The following is a 21,935-nucleotide window of genomic DNA, read 5'->3' on the forward strand; positions in this document are numbered from 1 at the left end:
GAGATAATAAGGACAATGAAAGATTACACTTGTCAGTGCAGGACCTGTGGATCATCACTGACTTCCACAGTCCCCCACTGTTGACTGTGGACAAAAGCCACGGTGGAGGACTCAGTCCAACTTTGGCACCTGTGACATTGCAGTCTAGGACTGTAAAGAAACACTCTGCAACATTATGGCATGAGCATAAGTATATGAGGTTTCAGAGTCATCCATTGGATCATGGCTGATAAAAAGCATTTCAGGCAAGATAAGCAAGTTTACTGGTAAGGGAACAGAAAAATCTATCTGTGATATGATGATTTGTTTCTATCACTCTCTAATTTAGAGTTTCTATCAAAAATGCAATAGAAATATATTCAGCAGCTGGGATGCCTCGTTGGAAATTCATCAACAGTATTTTCTGGAGATTAAAGTGTTAGATATATTTAGTGAAAGAAAAAAATTAATTTGTTGATAAAATCTAACAGTATCATTCTATTTAAAAAACCTTCCTAAATGTGTTCCATGGAAAACATCTATACACTAGAAGAAGAAATACTACAAAGAATTTAAAGTTTAAGTCAAATTTTAGATTACATATTTAATGTACTTTTAAACTTATTTCTTAAAAAACTGTAGGTGAGTTACTAACGTCTATCTATATATATTGACATTAATGATGTATTTTATAAGATAAATTACTTGTATGACCAATGGGAAACCCTGTTTTGTAACAGGTAAGGAGAGATTTAGAACTTTGAGGATATGAAATGTGTAAAGTTATGAAAAATCATAAATAAATGTATCCAAATATTCTTTGGGTTTATTACAAGGTAACCATTTTACATTTCATAAGAGTAGATAACGTAGAATGTTGAGCTTGTAAAACAGCTATTATACTTGATTTACATTCAAATTCCTTAATAAAGTCCTTCTGAATCCTTGAAGGCCAGGTTCATTACTTTTTCCCTCAATTATCATATTGTTCTCTACAGCTTTATTATAGAACTGATATATCATATCATAGCCATAGGAGCAAAGCAAACAATAATGCTTGTTGAATGAATGAACGAGCACAAATCCAGTGCTTAAACTTAGAAGTAAACATTTCAATTAAATTAAAAACAACAACAGCAGCAACACTTACACCCTAGTCAGAATATTCATGGTCACTTCTATCTAAGGCAAAACATGAAGTAACAGACTGAGTTAATAGGAGCTTTCAGGGAAAAAAAAGGAGAAAGGAAGGAATGAGGAAGAAAAGAAGGCAAGAAGAAGAAGGGGAGGGAGGAAGGAGGGGACAGACAAGGAAAAGAGAAAGGGAGTGAGAAAGAAAAGAAAAAAAGAGAGGAAAGCAAGTATTTTGGAGGGGCAGAATAGTAATGGAATGGTTTATTTTTAAAAATTATCTGGAAATTTAATGGAGGGAAACACTTCCAAATGAAAATTAACATACTTTAATGAAAAAACCCTTAAATATTAATAACTGTCTTATATAGACCATCTTAATTCTTTTACATGTAATAATAGTGATGCTATATTAATTAAGACAGCAGCATTCTGATACATTTGGTCCTTAAATCATACTTTGAGAAACAACTGGATTAAGAAATCAGTATTAGAAAAACGAAAGCAAACAATAGCAACCAAAGTCTCTATGTCGTATGAACACTATGTATGAAATGAAACCAGTCTCTCATATCAAATCTACCCAGTGGATAACACACTAAGCTGTGAAAACGTCTCATAGTTGTTCCCTGGGAAGCATGGAAGTGAACCTGGTCCTTGGGGATAGAAAAGGAGAGTTTTCTCCTTTCATTTACCAGGTTACCTAGGCCCACAGTGACTCCTTTCCCTACAGTTTAAATTAACTCCATCTTTATCACAAAGGTTAGAAAGCCAGATTAACTATGAATAAAACCAGAAATACATCTAAACATTTAAACCAGTATCACTACCAAAAGGCTGCTTTGTTTTGGTAGGAGGAACCAACTCCAACTCATCATGGTTAAGACTGATGCATACAGGATGACAAGTATACATGTAAACTTGTTAAATCCAGAAGCAAAATTATGACTCTAAGCCTCATTCTTGATCCTGATTATTCAAAAAGGATTAAGATCCATCTTCATGGTAAGGAAACACTGCAAAGAAGTTCAGAAAGAGCACAGGCTTAGGAGTCAAACGGCCCTGGAGTTGAACAGTTATTTGCCCTTGAGAAAATTATTTAATTTATTTATGTAGAGTTGCTCCTATATGAAACAGTCAATTGGATATTTCTAACACTGGATCATTTTGGAGTGAAAAGTGAATAATCATAGATTCTTAGTCTGTTACATAGTAGGTTCTCAGTTAAAATGAGTTTCTTGCCCTCCAACATCTTCCATCTCATTATATGAGATTATTAACACTGTTGACCATGATCATATTTGCAAATATGCCACAATTTTAAAAGGTTTGGTTAGGCTCTCCTTTTCATAGGCAGAGAGATTTTTTTTTTTTTTTTTTTTTGAAGATGAACTAGTTCAAATTTTGCTTCAGTCATTTCTGGTCTGGATACAGTAGAAGAACAGGAGGCTGACTGCTGATGGGACAATGTAATGGTCTGTAATGGCCAGGGCCATGAGTCTAGCGCAACTCATTTTTTTAGGGACAGTTATACACGTGATCTGTTACAACTTCAATTTGTTACCGATGCATAAGTCATTATCTCGGGATTAAAACAAATGACTCAAAGAAGTTATCTCTAGCAGAAAAATCTGTTGAATGAAGCAAGTTAAATTACTTACAAAAATTAAGTGTTTAACTATCCTCAAATATCATTATCCCTCTTATTCTTTCTACTATTAACATATGCAAGGAAAGCAAAAGTTAACCATTAAGGGACCCCATTTCATGCTTCTGAATTTCATAAAGATTATTCTTTGGTACAAACAAAAGATGAATGGGTTCATTGTATTATCAATATTTGCAATATGAAATACTAATTTACCAGAAAAAATTCTATTTTTTTTAAACCACGCTCTTATATACTAAGCTTCAAAATTAAGACTTTTCAATTGAATATAGGAAATGATTATTCACCACATTTCTTGGGTAAATCATGAAAATGCTCAGGTAATCTGTAAGAATCCACACACCTGGTTCAATTTGAACTACATCTTGATTTTACTTGTAAAGGTCTAACAAATATTTTGGCAGGAATTTTGTTTCCAACTCTAAGCTACTGAAAATGAGTTTACTTCTCAGCAGAATCTGTTCTGTGGACTCAGCAGAAGCATTAACCTTCCATTTTTTAAAAGAAAACAATCAATATCCATAATACGTAGGGAGAATGGGTCACTCTTCCACCTGTGAGGGAACTTTACGTGAGAAATAACACCAGGGTTCAGATAAAGGAAAATTTCCATCCACTTTTCTAAAGGGTCAGATTTATAGGATCTTAAAATCCCATTAAACTTCCAAATGGTGAAAAAACATCTCTTCTAAGTTTAATTTGTTTCTATTTTTTTCCATAATTGTGAAACATAACAATTTGAATGACCAAGTACGCTCTCAAAGCAAAGACAAGATGCTAGCTATACTTGAATTTGCCAGTGAACATTTTTACACTTTTGAAAATGAGTGTGGGTTTGAATGAATATATTACTCTGAAAATTGAGTCTAATGAATGAATTATTTCAATTATTTTCAAACTTCAATAATTGGAAGATTTTAAAGACTTGATGTGTATACTTGCCAAAGAATTTGAATTTGTGTTCTCATTTGAATGTACGTTTGGTTAAAGTCCACACCTCTAGTAAGATAATATTTTAAGATTATATATATAGACAGACACACATATATACACATATACAATATATATTATACATAGATTTTAGCCTTAAAGATTTATATTTATATATACATTTCAATATATAATAAAAATTAGATTTTAGCTTCCAAATTGAAAAGAAAACCTATATATATATACATATACATATATATACATGTATATAGTTAGTAAGTCAATGTGACTATAATATTCTCTGAGAATAACTGAACTCCTAAAAGCAATCACTTTCTTTTAGTATCTTAAAATCAGAAATTCTTGAGAATTTAGATAGAAATACAAAGCCATTTTATTCTACCTTCTCTGAAGAGCCGATTTAGGTACAGCAAGTACAAACCCCCTACTACTGCAACTAGTGTACTTAAGTGCAGCTTAAGTAAAAATGTTGGGAGGGTGGGAGGAGAAAAGAGGCACAGTGAACACCAGAGTCCATCTGCCTGAGTTCATATTCCAGTTCTGACTCTTACCATTGTATGAATAAGCAAGTTTCTTAAATCTCTCTAAGTCTCTATTTTCTCATCAGGAAAATGGGATAATAATCCTCAAAGAGTTGCAGAAATTAGAGACGATAACTCTGTACTCAGCATTTACTTAGTGCCTAGATTATGTCATTTTAAAAGAAAGTGAAAATAAAGGAATAGTGGGACGATGACACCAAGGACCTTTACTGTTAGCTTCATTTAAACTTAAGAAAGCCCAGGGTTTGCCCTTCTATTTCTATGCCATCCCACCTCTCATAGGCACTCACTCTAAGGTGGTTTAAAACCAGGGGCCTTGGTGAACTACTACCAGGGGCAGGAGACCTTGCTATTTAAAAGGAGAGGTCAAAGCCTACTGTTCTGTGAGGCATTATTGACCTTGGATTTCCTCTTTTTAGTTTTTTTTTTTTTTTTTTTTTTTCTTTCTCACATGGCTAGCGTGGTAAGAAAGGCCCCTCAGCATCTTCCTGCTCCTCAGGATACACCTTTTTCCTATCCTCCTCTTTCTGTCCCCTTCCGAACTGTTCCCCTATCAAAAGGGTGGTGGGAACCAAGGTGGATGAAGGGGAAAGTAATCAGCACCACCCCTTCTGCTTAGGCCCACCTTCAGTCTAAAAAAAGGAGTTTATGCAGTTCACACATGGTCTAGCCTAGTTTACTGGGGACAGCATTCCCCATCAGGGTTTGAGGATAGAGCAAGCTCTTATTCATAAAATCAAAATATGCCAGGTCCCACTTAGTCTCTGGATACAAACATTATTAACATTAATGTTCAATATCCAGACACTGCTCCCCCAATACAGACACACAACACTTTAGCCCCAACATAAAGTTATATTCAAAGTAGTGTCTGCCATACTACCTGGTGCAAATCTGCCATCTCTTTGGTATAGAGCTGGTTTGTAGGTTGCCATTTGGGTAAAGCATGCCTCTGACACTACTGCCCTCCAAGAAAATTCTGTTTCCCAGTGCGACTACTTTGTGGACTCAGCTGGAACATGCCACTGTGTTCTATGCACTTTATAAACTTTGGAATCCAGGACCCAAAGTGAAAGTGATCCTGTCCTAAGTTTCACAAGGACTATTTCCCCAAATGGCCTAGGTTTCTGAACAGCAGGCAGAAAATGATCACAATCACACAACATACATAAAGCGATGTCTAGAATGTCGATCATGAAACATTATCAGTGGGTACCTCTCTGTAAAGATATTTCAGGAGATTTTTTTCACTTTATTTTTTGTACTTTACTGTTTGGAATATTCTTTCCAACTAGCTTATATCAGTTTTCTTTTACATTTATTTTTTATTGAAGTATAGTTGATTTACAATGTTGTGTTAATTTCTGCTATACAGCAGTGACTCAGCCATAAAAAAGAACGAAATAATGCCATGTGCAGCAACATGGATGCAACGAGAGATTATCATGCTAAGTGAAGTAAGTCAGAAAGAGAAAGACAAATGCTATATGATGTAACTTATATGTGGAATCTAAAGTACAGCACAAATGAACTTATCTATGAAACAGAAACAGACTCACAGACATAAAGTACAGACCTGTGGTTGCCAAGGGGGAGGGACGGGTGAGTGGGGGATAGACTGGGAGTTTGGGGTTAGTAGATACAAACTGTTACATACAGAATGGATAAATAACAAGGTCCTACTATATAGCGCAGGGAACTATACTCAATACCCTGTGATAAACCATAACGGAAAAGAATATAAAAACAGTGTATATATGTATATAAATGAAGCTTGTATCAGTTTTAGAATCAAAAAAGAAATTAAGTTATGTTCATTGAAATAAAATACTCTTCTACTTGCTGCCCCTCCCCATTCTTTCTGGTGAGTAAGGTCTAGTCCTGTAAGTCAACTAGAAGTGAGATGTTTTTCTGTCTTCCATCTCATCATCTCCACTTCAGGAACCAGTGTGCAAACCCTGTCCCTCCTTCTTTAGAAAAACAAAAATCCCTAAATGAATCTAGACTGGAAGCATACTGAAAGCTAATAAAATAGGTGAACATCATGTTTCTTTGGCAAAGCACAAAGACAAAATTAAATTGGACAAAAGCAGCACCAATTTTAAACTAGGCCTATATCTCTCAGACCCATTCAGTCACCTTGTTCCTGGGTTCAGTTTCATATTTAGATTTCCGATTCCTGTCTTGTTAGGTTTCAATAGTATAACTGATTGGCTAATTATTCCTAGTTTGGAGTCAACTATAAACTTGGTACACTGAGTCTCTATTTTCTTATATGCTGTCAGAAAAAATGTAGATCAGATTAAGTCTCTGAGTTCAATGGCCCACTATTAATGAACTCGCTAATTGGATAAACTCACTAATTGGTTTGTTCAAGCAGATGCAAATCCTCTTATCTTTACCACGATCCTTTATAATTCTTTTCATTTACTCATGATAGAATATCATGAGAAATTGTCCCAAGTACCTTGCTGAATTTATGTTAAATGAACCATTCCAGTAAGTCCTGAAATAAAGGGAAATTAATTTCATATCTCATAATTTTCATCCTGAGAACACTAGCTATTCATTATTGATACTGCTTTATTTTTTAAGTGCTTCAAAGAATCTGTTCAAGAGTTCAATCAAGAATAAATCCAGATATCGGAAACTGTCTAGAGTTTTTGACATTCACTTTACTTTCTTACTTGAAATCACAAACCTATTTGCCCAGCTCTACTCTCCTTTCATTTGTTTACATGATTCCTAAAAAATAAATTCAGTTTAAATAATCAAAATCTGTAAGTTGAAATAACGAATGTATTTGTATGTGAATTTATTTTGAACACTCAAGATTTTATATAAATATTATATATTTAGATTTTATATATATATGTCTTCAATTTTCATTCAACCCTACTTATTTTTAAGTTTATCTTTTTATGTAAATTTAATTTTATTTATTTTTTAAACAGCAGATTCTAATTAGTTGTCTATTTTATACACATTATTGTATACATATCAAACCCAATCTCCCAATTCACCCCACTACCACCACACCCCTGCCACATTCCCCGCTGGTGGCCATATGTTTGTTCTCTACATCTGTGTCTCTATTTCTGCCTTGAAAACCAGTTCATCTGTTCCATTTTTCTAGATCCCACATATATGTATTAATATATGATATTATAAGTTTATAATATTATAAGATATTATTATAAGTTTTCTCTTTCTGACTTACTTCACTCCGTATGACAGTCTCTAGATTCCTCCATGTCTCTACAAATGACCCAATTTTGTTCCTTTTTAAGGTTGAGTAATATTCCATTGTATATATGTACCACATCTTCTTTATCCATTCGTCTATCGATGGGCATTTAGGTTGCTTCCAAGACGTGACTATTGTAAATAGTGCTGCAATGAACATTGGGGTGCATGTGTCTTTTTGAATTATGGTTTTCTCTGGGTATATGCCCATTAGTGGGATTGCTGGGTCATATGGTAATTCTATTTTTAGTTTTTTGTTGTTTTTTTTTTTTTTTGCAGTATGCGGGCCTCTCACTGTTGTAGCCTCTCCCATTGCGGAGCACAGGCTCTGGACACGCAGGCCCAGCAGCCATGGCTCACGGGCCCAGCCGCTCCATGGCATGTGGGATCTTCCCGGACCAGGGCATGAACCCATGTCCCCTGCATCGGCAGGCGGACTCTCAACCACTGCGTCACCAGGGAAGCCCTATTTTTAGTTTTTTTAAGGAAACTCCATACTGTTCTCCATAGTGGCTATATCAATTTACTTTCCCACCAACAGTGTAGGAGAGTTCGCTTTTCTCCACACCCTCTTCAGTATTTGTTTTTTGTATATTTTCTGATGATGCCCATTCTAACCAGTGTGAGGTGACACCTCATTGCAGTTTTGATTTGCATTTCTCTAATGATTAGTGATGTTGAGAAGCCTTTCATGTGCCTCTTGGCCATCTGTATATCTTCTTTGAAGAGATGTCTATTTAGGTTTCTGCCCATTTTTGGATTGGGTTGTTTGTTTTTTTGAGCTGCATGAGCTGTTTATATTTCTGGAGATTAATCCTTTGTCTGTTGCTTCGTTTGCAAATATTTTCTCCCATTCTGAGAGTTGTCTTTTCATCTTGTTTATGGTTTCCTTTGCTGTGCAAAAGCTTTTAACTTTCATTAGGTCCCATTTGTTTATTTTTATTTCCATTTCTCTAGGAGGTGGGTCAAAAAGGATCTTTCTGTGATTTATGACATAGAGTGTTCTGCCTATGTTTTCCTCTAAGAGTTTGATAGTGTCTGGCCTTACATTTAGGTCTTTAATCCATTTTGAGTTTATTTTTGTGTATGGTGTTAGGGAGTGTTCTAATTTCATTCTTTTCATGTAACTGTCCAGTTTTCCCAGCACCATTTATTGAAGAGGCTGTCTTTTCTCCATTGTATATCCTTTCCTCCTTTGTCATAGATTAGTTGACCACAGGTGTGTGGGTTTATCTCTGGGCTTTCTATCCTCTTCCATTGATCTATATTTCTGTTTTGTGTCGGTACCATCTGTCTTGATTACTGTAGCTTTGTAGTATAGTCTGAAGTCAGGGAGCCTGATTCCTCCAGCTCCGTTTTTCTTTCTCAACATTGCTTTGGCTATTTGGGGTCTTTTGTGTCTCCATACAAATTTTAAGATTTTTTTGTTCTAGTTCTGTAAAAAATGCCATTGGTAATTTGATAGGTATTACATTGAATCTGTAGATTGCTTTGGGTAGTATAGTCATTTTCACAATATTGATTCTTCCAATCCAAGAAGAGCTTGTTATCTCTCCACCTGTTTCTGTCATTGTTGATTTCCTTCATTAGTGTCTTATAGTTTTCTGAGTACAGGCATTTTACCTCCTTAGGTAGAGTTACTCCTAGGTATTTTATTCTATTTGTTGCAATGGTAAATGGGATTGTTTCCTTAATTTCTCTTTTTGATCTTTCATTGTTAGTGTATAGGATTGCAAGAGATTTCTGTGTATTAATTTTGTATCCTGCAACTTATCATATTCATTGATTAGCTGTAGCAGTTTTCTGGTGGCATCCTTAGGATTCTCTATGTATAGTATTATGCCATCTGCAAACAGTGACAATTTTACTTCTTCTTTTCCAATTTGTATTCATTTTTAGTTCTTTTTCGAAGCTGATTGCCATGGCTAGGACACCAAAACTGTGTTGAATAATCGTGGCAAGAGTGGACATCCTTGTGTTGTTCCTGATCTTAAAGGAAATGCTTTCAGTTTTTCACCATTGAGAATGATGTTTATTGTGGGTTTGTCATATATGTCCTTGATTATGTTGAGGGAGGTTCCCTCTATGCCCACTTTCTGGAGAGTTTTTATCATAAATGGGTGTTGAATTTTGTCAAAAGCTTTTTCTGCATCTATTGAGATGATCATATGGTTCTATCCTTCAATTTGTTAATATGGCGTATCACATTGATTGATTTGCATATATTGAATAATCCTTGCATCCCTGGGATAAATCCCACTTGATCATGTTGTACGATCCTTTTAATGTGCTGTTGGATTCTGTTTGCTAGTATTTTGTTGAGGATTTTTGCATCTATATTCATCAGTGATGTTGGTCTGTAATTTTATTTTTTTGTAGTATTTCTGTCTGATTTTGGTATCAGGGTGATGGTGGCCTCATAGAATGAGTTTCAGAGTCTTCCTCCCTCTGTTATATCTTGGAAGAATTTGAGAAGGATGTGTGTTAGCTCTTCTCTAAATGTTTGATAGAATTTGCCTGTGAAGCCATCTGGTCCTGGACTCTTGTTTGTTGGAAGAGTTTTAATCACAGTTTTAATTTCATTATGTGTGATTGGTCCATTCATATTTTCTATTTCTTCGTGGTTCAGTCTTAGAAGGTTATACCTTTCTAAGAATTTGTCCATTTCTTCCAGGTTGTCCATTTTATTGGCATAGAGTTGCTTGTAGTAGTCTCTTAGGATGTTTTGTATTTCTGTGGTGTCCCTTGTAACTTCTCCTTTTTCATTTGTAATTTTATTGTTTTGAGCCCTCTCCCTCTTTTTCTTGATGATTCTGGCTAAAGGTTTATCAGTTTTGTTTAACTTCTCAAAGAACCAGCTTTTAGTTTTATTGATCTTTGCTATTGTTTTCTTTTTCTATTTCATCTATCTCTGCTCTGATCTTTATGTTCTCTGTCCTACTAACTTTGTTTTTTTTTTTTTCTTTCTTTCTTTCTCTAGTCTTTAGGTTTAAAGTTATATTGTTTATTTGAGATTTTTCTTGTTTCTTGAGGTAGGGTTTTATTGCTATAAACTTCCGTCTTAGACTGCTTTTGCTGCATCCCATAGGTTTTGGATCTTCGTGTTTTCATTGTCATTTGTCTCTAGGTAATTTTTTATTTCCTCTTAGATTTCTTGAGTGATCTCTTGGTTATTTAGTAACGTATTGTTCAGCCTCCATGTGTTTTTTTAATTACTTTTTTCCCGTGTAATTGATTTCTAATCTCATAGTGTTGTGGTTGGAAAAGATGCTTGATATGATTTCAATTTTCTTAAATTTACTGAGGCTTGATTTGTGAATTAAGATGTGATCTATCCTGGGGAATGTTCCGTGTGCACTTGAGAAGAAAGTGCAATCTGCTGTTTTCGGATGGAATGTCTTATAAATATCAATTAAATCTATCTGGTCTATTGTGTCATTTATTTTCTTTTTTTTTTTTAGTTTTATTTATTTTTGGCTGTGTTGGTTCTTCATTTCTGTGCAAGGGCTTTCTCTAGTTGCGGCGAGTGGGGGCTACTCTTCATCGCGGTGTGCGGGCCTCTCACTGTTGTGGCCTCCCTTGTTGCGGACTACAAGCTCCAGATGCGCAGGCTCAGTAGTGTGGCTCACGGGCCTAGTTGCTCGGTGGCATGTGGGACCTTCCCAGACCAGGGCTCGAACCTGTGTCCCCTGCATTGGCAGGCAGATTCTCAACCACTTCAGCACCAGGGAAGCCCTATTGCGTCATTTAAAGCTTGTGTTTCCGTATTAACTTTCTGTCTGGATTATCTGTCCACTGGTGTAAGTGAGGTGTTAAAAGTCCCCCATTATTATTGTGTTACTGTCGATTTCTTATTTTATAGCTGTTAGCAGTTGCCTTATGTATTGAGGTGCTCCGATGTTGGCTGCATATATATTTATAATTGTTATATCTTCTTCTTGGATTGATCCCTTGACCATTTGTAGTGTCCTTCCTTGTCTCTTGTAACATTCTTTATTTTAAAGTCTATTTTATCTGATACGAGTATTGCTACTCCAGCTTTCTTTTGATTACCATTTGCATGGAATATCTTTTTCCATCCCCTCACCTTCAGTCTGTACGTGTCCCTAGGTCTGAAATGGGTCTCTTGTAGACAGCATATATACGGTTCTTGTTTCCATTCAGTGAGCCTGTCTTTTGGTTGGAGCATTTAATCTATTCACATTTAAGGTAATTATTTATATGTATGTTCCTATTACCATTTTCTTAATTATTTTGGGTTTGTTTTTGTAGGTCCTTTTCATCTCTTGTGTTAGAGAAGTTCCTTAAGCATTTGTTGTAGAGCTGGTTTGGTGGTGCTGAATTCTCTTACCTGCTGTTTGTCTGTAAAAGTTTTGATTTCTCTGTTGAATCTGAATGTGATCCTTGCCAGGTAGAGTTATTTTGGTTGTAGGTTCTTCCCTTTCATCACTTTAAATATGTCATGCCACTCCCTTCTCTCCTGTAGTTTCTGCTGAGAAATCAGCTGTTAACCTTATGGGAGTTCCCTTGTATATTAATTGTCATTTTTCCCTTGTTGCTTTCAGTAATTTTTCTTTGTCTTTAATTTTTGCCAATTTGATTACTATGCATCTTGGCATGTTTCTCCTTGCCTTCATCCTGCCTGGGACCCTCTGCACTTCCTGGACTTGGGTGGCTATTTGCCTTCCCATGTTAGGGACATTTTCGACTATGATCTTTTAAAATATATTCTTGGGTCATTTCTCTCTCTCTTCTCCTTCTGGGACCCCTATAATGTGAATGTTGGTGCATTTAATGTTGTCCCAGAGGTCTCTTAGGGTGTCTTCATTTCTTTTCATTCTTTTTTTCTTCATTCTGTTCCATAGTAGTGAATTCCAACATTCTGTCTTGCACATTACTTATCTGTTCTTCTGCCTCAGTTATTCTGCTATTGATTCTTTCTAGTGTATTTTTCATTTCAGTTATTGTATTGTTCATCTTTGTTTGTTTGTTCTTTAATTCTTCTCGGTGTTTGTTCTTTAACTCTTCTAGGTCTTTGTTAAACATTTCTTGCATCTTCTCAATCTTTGCCTTCATTCTTTCTCTGAGGTCCTGGATCATCTTCACTATCATTATCTGAATTATTTTTCTGGAAGGTTGCCTATCTCCACTTCATTTTGTTGTTTTTCTGTGGTTTTATCTTGTTCCTTCACCTGGTCCATAGTCCTCTGCCTTTTCATTTTGTCTGTCTTTCTGTGAATATGGTTTTTGTTCCATGGGCTGCAGAACTGTAGGTCTTCTTGCCTCTGCTGTCTGCCTTCTGGTGGATGAGGGTATCTAAGAGGCTTGTGCAAGCTTGCTGATGGGAGGGACTGGTGGTGGGTAGAGGTGGGTGTTGCTGTGGTAGGCAGAGCTCAGTAATACTTTAATCTGCTTGTCTGTGGATCAGTGTGGCTGGGTTCCCTCCCTGTAGGTTGTTTGGCCTGAGGTGACCCAGCACTGGAGCCTATCTGGCTCTTTGGTGGGGCTAATGGCAGACTCTGGGAGAGCTCACACCAAGGGGTAATTCCCAGAACTTCTGCTTCCAGTGTCCTTGTCCCCATGGCGAGACACAGTCACCCCGCGCCTCTGCAGAAGAACCTGCAACACTAGCAGGTAGGTCTGGTTCAGATTCCTATGGGGTCACTGCTCCTTCCCCTGGGTCCTGATGCACACACTACTTTGTGTGTTCCCTCCAAGAGTGGTCTCTGTTTTCCCCAGTCCTGTGAAAGTCCTGCAATCAAATCCCGCTAGTTTTCAAAGTCTGATTCTTTCCAAATTCCTCCTCCCACTGCTGGACCCCCAGGTTGCAAAGCCTGATGTGGGTCTCTGAACCTTCACTCCACTTGGTAGACTTCTGTGGTATATGTGTTCTCCAGATTGTGAGTCATCCTCCCAGCAGTTATGGAATTTGATTTTATTGTGATCGCACCCTTCCTACCATCTCGCTGTGGCTTCTCCTTTGTCTTTGGATGTGGAGTACCTTTTCTGGTGAGTTCCAGTGTCTCCCTGTCGATGATTGTTCAGCAGTTAGTTGTGATTCTGGTGCTCTCGCAAGAACGAGTGAGTTCAGTCCTTCTCCTCTGCCATCTTGAACCAATCTCCCTCAACCCTGCTCATTGTATGATTTGTTCTCTTTGAACTGGTGTGCCGCTAACATTTTGGGACACTGATGCAAGATTACATTTGGAGGTCCACATACCACAATTCAACACCTAAATGTTAAATGGAGCTGACTGTTGAAGTACTATGTTAAAACTCCTACTTTCATGAATACACCTTGAAACCATCCTGAACAGCCTGGGACCCTTAGAGTTGTGTGCCATTTTCCCACCCCCAGATCTGTCCACCCTGGAAAGCTGCCTACACACATATGTATAAACACCTCTACCACACATCCAAGATCTGTCCACACATTCTATCTTCTGCAAGTAGCTACCCCAGAGAAATCAAACCCAGGGAAGAGGTCTGACCATGCCCTCAAATGGGCTTGGGACCATTTGTTTAGTAATGTTGGAGCATGAGCAGAAGAGAAGGCATGGCCTCCCTGTGGGTACATGGATTCCTGGCTCAGTGTAGAGAGTCCTCTCTTGTGTAGGTCTAAGGACTGCACTGCCTTTGCAGTTGAAGAATGCATCTTCCTCTTTGTTATCTATTTATTTCAATCTTTGATTCTTTTATTGTTCTGATCATTTCCTCCGAAATGTAGCTGGAAACATGTGTTTCCTTTAGAATTTTACATAATGCTTATTCTGGACTTTGTTTGCTTTGAACATTCTTCTATTTATTTATTTTTTTTAACTATCATTTATTTATTTATTTATTTATTATTTATTTATTTATTGAGGCACACAGCATCTTCACTGAGGCAGGCGGGATCTTCTCGTTGCAGCACACAGGCTTCTCTCTAGTTGTGGTACGCGGGTTTTCTCTCTCTAGTTGTGGCACGCAGGCTCCAGAGCACGTGGGCTCTGTAGTTTTTGGCACACAGGCTCTCTCTTTGAGGCACGTGAGCTCAGTAGTTGTGGCGCACGGGCTTAGTTGCCCCATGGCATGTGGGATCTTAGTTCCCCGACCAGGGATCGAACCTGCGTTCCCTGCATTGGAAGGTGGATTCTTTACCACTGGGCCACCAGGGAGGTCCCTGAACATTCTTTTAGAATTGAGAACCTCTTCTGCATTCACCCCTTATTGTTGTCTCTCTTTCCGTTTTTGTACATGATTTCCCTCCTACTATTACACACACAGATAGACATAACTACCATTTACTGTTTTCCAGAATAGTTGATGCATATTGGATTAATATTCAAGCATCTTGCTTCTAATCCTCAACATAACATTCACCAGCCACATCATCTCAGGATCTCTAGCTACATTTACTGTTTTGTATTTAAAAAATGATGATTGCCATCCTATCTTCACAAGATTATTTTAAGGATAAAATAAGAGAATATATGAGAAAGTAATATTTGAAAACCATGAATTGTCATGGAAATGAATGGAATTACTGTGGCCACCATTATAAACTTGCCTTAATAATTAAGGTGTATTGTTCTCCAAAACTACTCACCTACTCCCTACTCACCTACTTCTGAAGTATAATTTGCCTTTTTTTTTTTTTTTGTAATATTGGTCTGTGCTTATTCTTAGAATTCTTGGATATTATTTATTATTATCAACAGAAATATTGAGCTAAAAGTAAGCTCTGTCTTTATTGGCCCATTTATCAATATGCAATATAAATTTAAATAAGCCAAATGTGCACATAACAAAAAGTCACATATAAAGGAACAAAAGAGGACAGAAATATTACCATTAGTCATCTAGGATTTTACTCTGATTTCTCCTGTGCTACATGTATTATTATTATTTATACTAAACAATCTATGTGTTTAAGATAGTTAACAATCCTGAAGTTAAGTATAAGTTCCCTGAGAAAGGTCTTTTCTTTAATATGCTCTTACCTCTTTAAAACGCTACAACATGGAATTTAGATTCTCTTAACCCTGACTAAAAACATCTGTAACCAAAGATGAAAACTTACACAGGAAAATTTCCCTTCCAAAAGTTTGGCAAAAATTTTCTAGATGTTCGTCCAAGATGTTGCTGGTTGTGAATTTACCAGTAGTCCCTCACTTTTCCTATGCCTGAGCAGACCAGTGAAGTTTGTCCAGGAAAGTTTTCTTAGTTATTTCTTATACTGGGTGACCTACATTTATGAATGAGGAGCCCCAGCTATATCATGTCTATGGCTACAGGCTAAAATATCTTTATCTTCTCATTTCATTCATGAGCCTTCTGTCCTTACCAGTCACAAACCATGCTATCTCAGGCACAGAGTTAATTTGATGTTCTTAACTGACCCTGATATAATAAACATTAAGGAAATTAATAATGCTTGCTGTTTACACAATCACTTTATCCAGGAAAAGGTGTCAAGTTTGCTATGGTGCATTACCATCTGGGACTAATAGGACTATTTTGCTAAAATACTATACACACTGTCCCCTTTACATCACAAAGCTACCAGAAAAGTTTACAACACTTTACTAAAAAGTGCCTAGAATAAGAGTTATTTTAATATGCTAAAGTGAAGATAGAAAGGCAAAATTTGATGAGACCTAATTTTAAATCACTATCAACTTTTTCAGTCAGTACTAACAATGTTAGAATGAACAAACTGATTATAAAGTGCTTGAAATCTAGAGTATTTGAAATCTTAGCTCAAACATTTACACAAAAGATTTTTATGTGGATCCAAATAAACTTGTGTTGAAGTGGCTATAAAGAATTTAATTAATTATGAATAACTCAAAATATGATAGCAGTGCTTTCCATTTACCTTTTCCCCATATGGTTTTTGTTGTCCATTATATGCGTGCAAAGGAGGCAGAACAAATGAGAAGAAGAAGGCTGAGGTGTAATGGAGGGAAAGCCTCTCTGTCTTCTGTCCCCCAAATTCTGTAAACCACTCTTTCTAGTTGTCTGATTAAGCTGTGGACTTTGCTCATAAGTAAATATGGACCCACTGGCTATAAGATGGGTCATTCTTAGAGCTGACAGAGGCTGGAGTTATTTTGTGTAAAGCATTTCACCAAGCACATCCCTAAGAAAATACTCAGGTCAAGCGTTCCTGTTTGCCCACTTTTACCTCTAAAGGAAAATGTACTCTTTATATGTCTTTTTAATTTGTCCCAATTCTAAGGCATAGCAGAATTTGCAGAATTCCTACCTTTCACAAACACTGAGCTGGATATTCGATCCCTGGAAGATGTGAGTGTTCATGTAGGGTTGGGTGCAGAGGCGAGTACAGTGTTCATTTGATGGGAAGGAGCTATAAAGGGTAAAAGTTAAGATTTTGATTTAATCATGTTAAACATCCAAACTTGATATTTTCAGTTACACAGTGTATTTTTGCCTGAATAATCTCGACTTGGCTTTGTGTCTTATAAACGTGATACTATCAACTAAAAAATATGAAATTTTAATAGAATATGCTTCATCTAGGCTTAACAAATTAGCACCTTTCAGGTAACAGGTTTACCCTTATAACAACAGTTTTAAGGTGCCTGAGATAATATCTAAATTGTTCTGAATTTTTTAAGGTGGTTTTATATGTGGCTCCCAAATGAAGACACCTCATACTTTCACTTACACACTGACACACACACACACACACACACACACAAACCATTCAACAGCATTGATGAGAAATCATGTTTATCATCCATACATCAGTCATTGAAAATTAATTGTACATTTTAAATATATATTGCCAAACTAGATTGGCATCCAAATGAATGCTTAGATCATTGGTCTTATGAGAAGCACATTCCTCCAGTGAATGGGTTAAACTGCCGCTGTCAGATTGAATATAATTAGCCTTGCTGATATGCAAAGAATTGCTCTGTCAGGAAATGTCACTGTCATTGAGTGCTGTTCCTTGTCTGCATTCAATTCTCTGGCTCAGAAAATTTTAATAACAGGTTGGAATTCACATGTAAAATTTTAACCAATTTTCATAAAAATACCTTATTTCATTTTCATTTTGCTCTCACATAATATTTGGTTGTCATAAAATGGGATAATAAACACATCTTATTTCCTTAAATTTCATTGCCTTTTGTCCTTTGAAGATAGACACTTATAGTTCATTTTTTCCCTTAGTACTTTTCAAATTTTTAATGGGAGTTTAAATTTCATTGAAAGTGACAAAAGAAGAGAAGGGGCAGTGAGATGCAGGAAGTTGAAGAAACAGAGAAGAGGAAAGTTACCTCCCGTGTCTTCAAGGAGAGGAGACTTCTTTAATCTTAGGTGCCCCAGGAACATGAAACTAGTGCTCAAATTTCAAAAACCACCTTTAATCAACAAAAATTTCAGTTTAAAGATGGTCATTAATCAGGGCCCAGTGCAGTCAAGACAGTCAGATGCTTTCATTACATAAAATACTTGAGTATAAATCTAAAATCTGTCTTCAGTCTTTTAAAAAATCCTTTGTAGGAAACTCAAAGTATTGAGGGCAGAGGTGTTGTTTTAATCTCTTCTTTAAGTTGCCATGTATAATTTTAGCATAAGACAGAAGCTGTGGGATTTTAAAAATTAGTTGCATAGTGTCAAAAAAGAGGACTCAAAATTAAGGATTTCTAGCAAGCAACAGTGTAAGAATAAGGAATTTTTTGTGAAGACACTTAGTCAAGGCGGACTGAAAAGCAAATGTGACTGAGGAAAAATAAATGGTTGAAACTGAAATTGAAATTGTGAAATAATGATGATTATAAACAGAAGGGGGTGGTTCCTGATATTTGGTTATTCTAGAAAGAATCAATAAGGAAGATGGGTGGGATATGTTTGTGGTCTCAAATATTTATAAGTAACACACAGAGAATGGATAATAAAAAATGAAATGTTAACACAAGAAGAGAACACTTTTCCCCAGTTTTATTGTATCAAGAGCCTGCAACATAAGAGGAAAACATAGTCCGTAGTCCGTAGGATATAAAGGAAGCAGCACATTTGAGAAGGATCTACTATAGCCTACAGAAATAGATTTGTAAAGACTTAGGCTTTGGCCTTAAAATGCATTTAAACATGATTTCCATGGGGGACAAAGAAGCATGGTAGGATTGATAATCAGAGAGCGACCAAGGTTAGAAGATGAAGGAGATGAGAAGTGAATGCACTGATATAAGAAAAACTGAAGAATAACTAAAATTCAATAGCAGAATTTTAATTTTCATGAGAAGCATTGCAAACAGATTATATACTGCAGAAATGTCAATGATTGATGTAGAAAACAACAATGGAAAGCAAATTTTGAATGCAAATATAAAATACATTTAAATTATGAAAAATATTATAATTAAAGTGGATTAGTAAGTCTGAAGAATAGTCAGGAACAAACTGAGAAACAGTAAAATAGCTAACACTGAATGTCTACCACGTACCAGGCATTCTTCTAATTAACTCATTTGAATCTCATATAAACCTATTAATTGTTATACTACTACATCCACTTTATAAACGAGGAAACCGAGGGACAGAGAGGGTATGTAACATGCCTAAAGTCACAGAGTAAGTAAGTGGAAGAGCAAGGCTTCCAACGTATTCTGGCTCCAGAGCCCTTTATGTATAACCATATGTTACGCCTCACACAAAGGTGAAAGAAAAATTATTAAACTATTAAACTTACCTACTCTCAAAAAGGACCACAGTATCTGACAAAAAGGATTTTTCAGTTATCGTGTAAAATATATGATGATATTAGCAAATATTTCTTGAAGAATAATTAGAATTTTATAGGATACAAAGATTTACACGCATCAGAAAAAAAAAAAATTAAAACAAAGTATGTTGCCTAAGTGAAACAAAGTTCAGGTTGATTTCACACTTTCCAGAACATTAAACTCTGGAAAACAAGGACATAATATACAAACTTTTAAAGCACTAAGGTTGCCACCAATTTTTGTAATATCTAGAGAAATTACCACTTGTATGTGAATTTGGCAGAAAAACAATTACAAATAAACAACGTCTTAGTGAATTTTGTAATTATAAATCTTTCCGTGAAAAGAAAAAAAAGTAACAATTCAATTTTTTAAAAAGCCTAATAATTAAAGAAGATTAGGATTAGAAATCATTATAAATACTGTAACATATACCAGTATGTGACTAAAAAATGTAAGTATTAAAATTAATTCTTGACCTTGTTCAATGTCAACTACTCCCCTGCACACAACACACACACACACACACACATGAATCCCTCCTTTCTTCTTTTCTTTTGAAAAAGCTTTTTTCTTTCAGTTGAACTTCCTCAAAGCATACTTATGACTACATTCACCTCGCTTCCTCCCAAAGAAAGCCAAAATTTAAAAAGACGAACTGTTTTTTCCCTAGAGATTCTTGTGCTACGTGCTAAAAAATGCAGAAACAAAATCTAGAGATTGAAAAAAGAAAGCTGCTGAGAAATTTAATGAACCTCATTTATAAATATAAATGAAAATATCTAAATAAATTATTATTAAATAAAAAGACAGAAATTTATTAAAGAAATAATACAGGGTTACAAAGTAAGCTGTATTCCAAGAACAGGAGATTGCTTAATATTAGGAAATATATTCATATAAAGCATCTCATCAATAAGTTAAATAAATTATGAGACATACTGAAATTGCATTTGATAAATTCAACATACATTCCTTAAATCTCAGTAAATCAGTAAGTAAACAAACTTTCTTCACATGATAAAGAATTTCAATCTCAAACCACAAGCCAAAGTCATATCAAGTAGTAATGTTCCCATTTATAGCAGGAGTAAGACAAGAGTAACCATTCTTACTCGGATTCTTTCTTTTTTTTTCTAGGATTTATTCTCAGACAATTAAATAGATCAAGAATTTCTTGGTTTACGTATTTGTTTGTTTGTTTGGCAGCAGAACACCCACCTTCTTTCCACCTCAAGGGAGAATCACCTATGGCCTATGAGTCAAATGGTGCTCGGGACAGAGATTTAGAGGCAATTTAGAAAGCAAAAGCTACCGAGGAAAAAAGAAGAGTGTGAGTACAGGAATGTCAGAATGAGACTGCAAATCTACATTTGGTAACTTCGATTACAATTTTAAGAAGAGACATTTAATGGTAATTTGTGTGTGTGTATGTGTGTCTCTGTATGTGCATATAACAGATGGTGCAATATATAATTCATATCTTCTACTAAGGCTTCTCTATGAAATATTGGACACCAATATGGTAGAGTAAAATTTCTTTTGACTGGGATAGGGGTGAATCTAAGTGTTGAGTACTGCTTCAAATGTAGCATAAAGCAAAAGAAAGACTGCCCACAAAGACAGTTAATACTATGACTCAGTGTTGTATAAAAGATAAAAATATCATTAATTATTTCCAGATTATCACTACATAATCATAAAACCCAAGAGAATCAACTTAAAATCTATTATAATAATACAGTTCAGTGAGGTGGCTGTTTATGAAAACTATAAAAAATAATATCTGTTTATGAAAACTATAAAAACTATAAAAACTAATATCTTTCTTATGTTATAAGGGTAACTACATACCATAACTATAAAAAATGATATCTTTCTTATGTTATATAAAAGATACAAGTATCATTAATTATTTCCAGATAATCACAGCCTACTCAGAAAACACAGGAGAATCAACTGAAAAATCAATTATAATAATAGAATTCAGTGAGGTGGCTGTTTATAAAAACTATAAAAAATGATATCTTTCTTATGTTATGTTATCAGGATAATCACATATGATAACTATAAAAAATGATGTCTTTCTTATAAGGATAGCCACATATGATTAAAAAACCTGATTCACAACAGCAGCAAACATTATCAAGTATCTACATCAAATAGGACATAAGTTAATCAAAAATGCAAAAGACTATGACAACAATTTAAAAATTTTATTGAGAGAAAAGACTTGAATAAAAAGAGAAACACAATATACCTAGATAAAAATAGTTGAAATTGTCATTAATTCCAATTTCAAAATAAAAAAAAATGAAAGAACTTGCATATCCAGATATTAAAACAACAATAATAAAATTAGGCTGGTATAGTCTAGAACACCCCAAAATAATACTGAAGTACTTATAAATAGTACATATAAATAGTATCTAATATAACATTTCAAATTGTGGAGATGGGGTTCTGGCTTCCAGTAACAGCAGATTGAAATGGTTGTACGAACCCTCCAAAGGATAATAATTATAAAAACTGAATAAAATAATTTAAAAACTATTGTAGGAAATGGACAGGGACTAAATGTAAGCAGAAATGAGAAAAGATTTACCCTTGAAAGACCGCAACTATAATGGTATGAAATGTGAGTTTCTGAATGTTTGCATTATGACATTCCTCAAC

The 21,935-nt window shown here is 35.4% G+C and overlaps 1 protein-coding gene across 9 annotated transcripts in view; it reads right to left on the reverse strand.

Moving 5' to 3' along the window:
• MAGI2 (membrane associated guanylate kinase, WW and PDZ domain containing 2) overlaps positions 1 to 21,935 on the reverse strand; it is a 1,357,470-nt gene that overhangs the window by 859,007 nt on the left and 476,528 nt on the right. Inside the window, exon 2 of one of the 9 annotated variants that reach the window (XM_067746032.1) lies at positions 16,769 to 16,870. The exons of the other annotated variants lie outside the window; for them this stretch is intronic. The gene's annotated coding sequence lies outside the window, so the exon portion shown is untranslated. The remainder of the gene's footprint in view (positions 1 to 16,768; positions 16,871 to 21,935) is intronic. 9 annotated transcript variants of the gene reach the window in all.

The sequence above is a fragment of the Pseudorca crassidens genome, chromosome 8, assembly GCF_039906515.1.
Source record: "Pseudorca crassidens isolate mPseCra1 chromosome 8, mPseCra1.hap1, whole genome shotgun sequence".
Taxonomy (NCBI): domain Eukaryota; kingdom Metazoa; phylum Chordata; class Mammalia; order Artiodactyla; family Delphinidae; genus Pseudorca; species Pseudorca crassidens.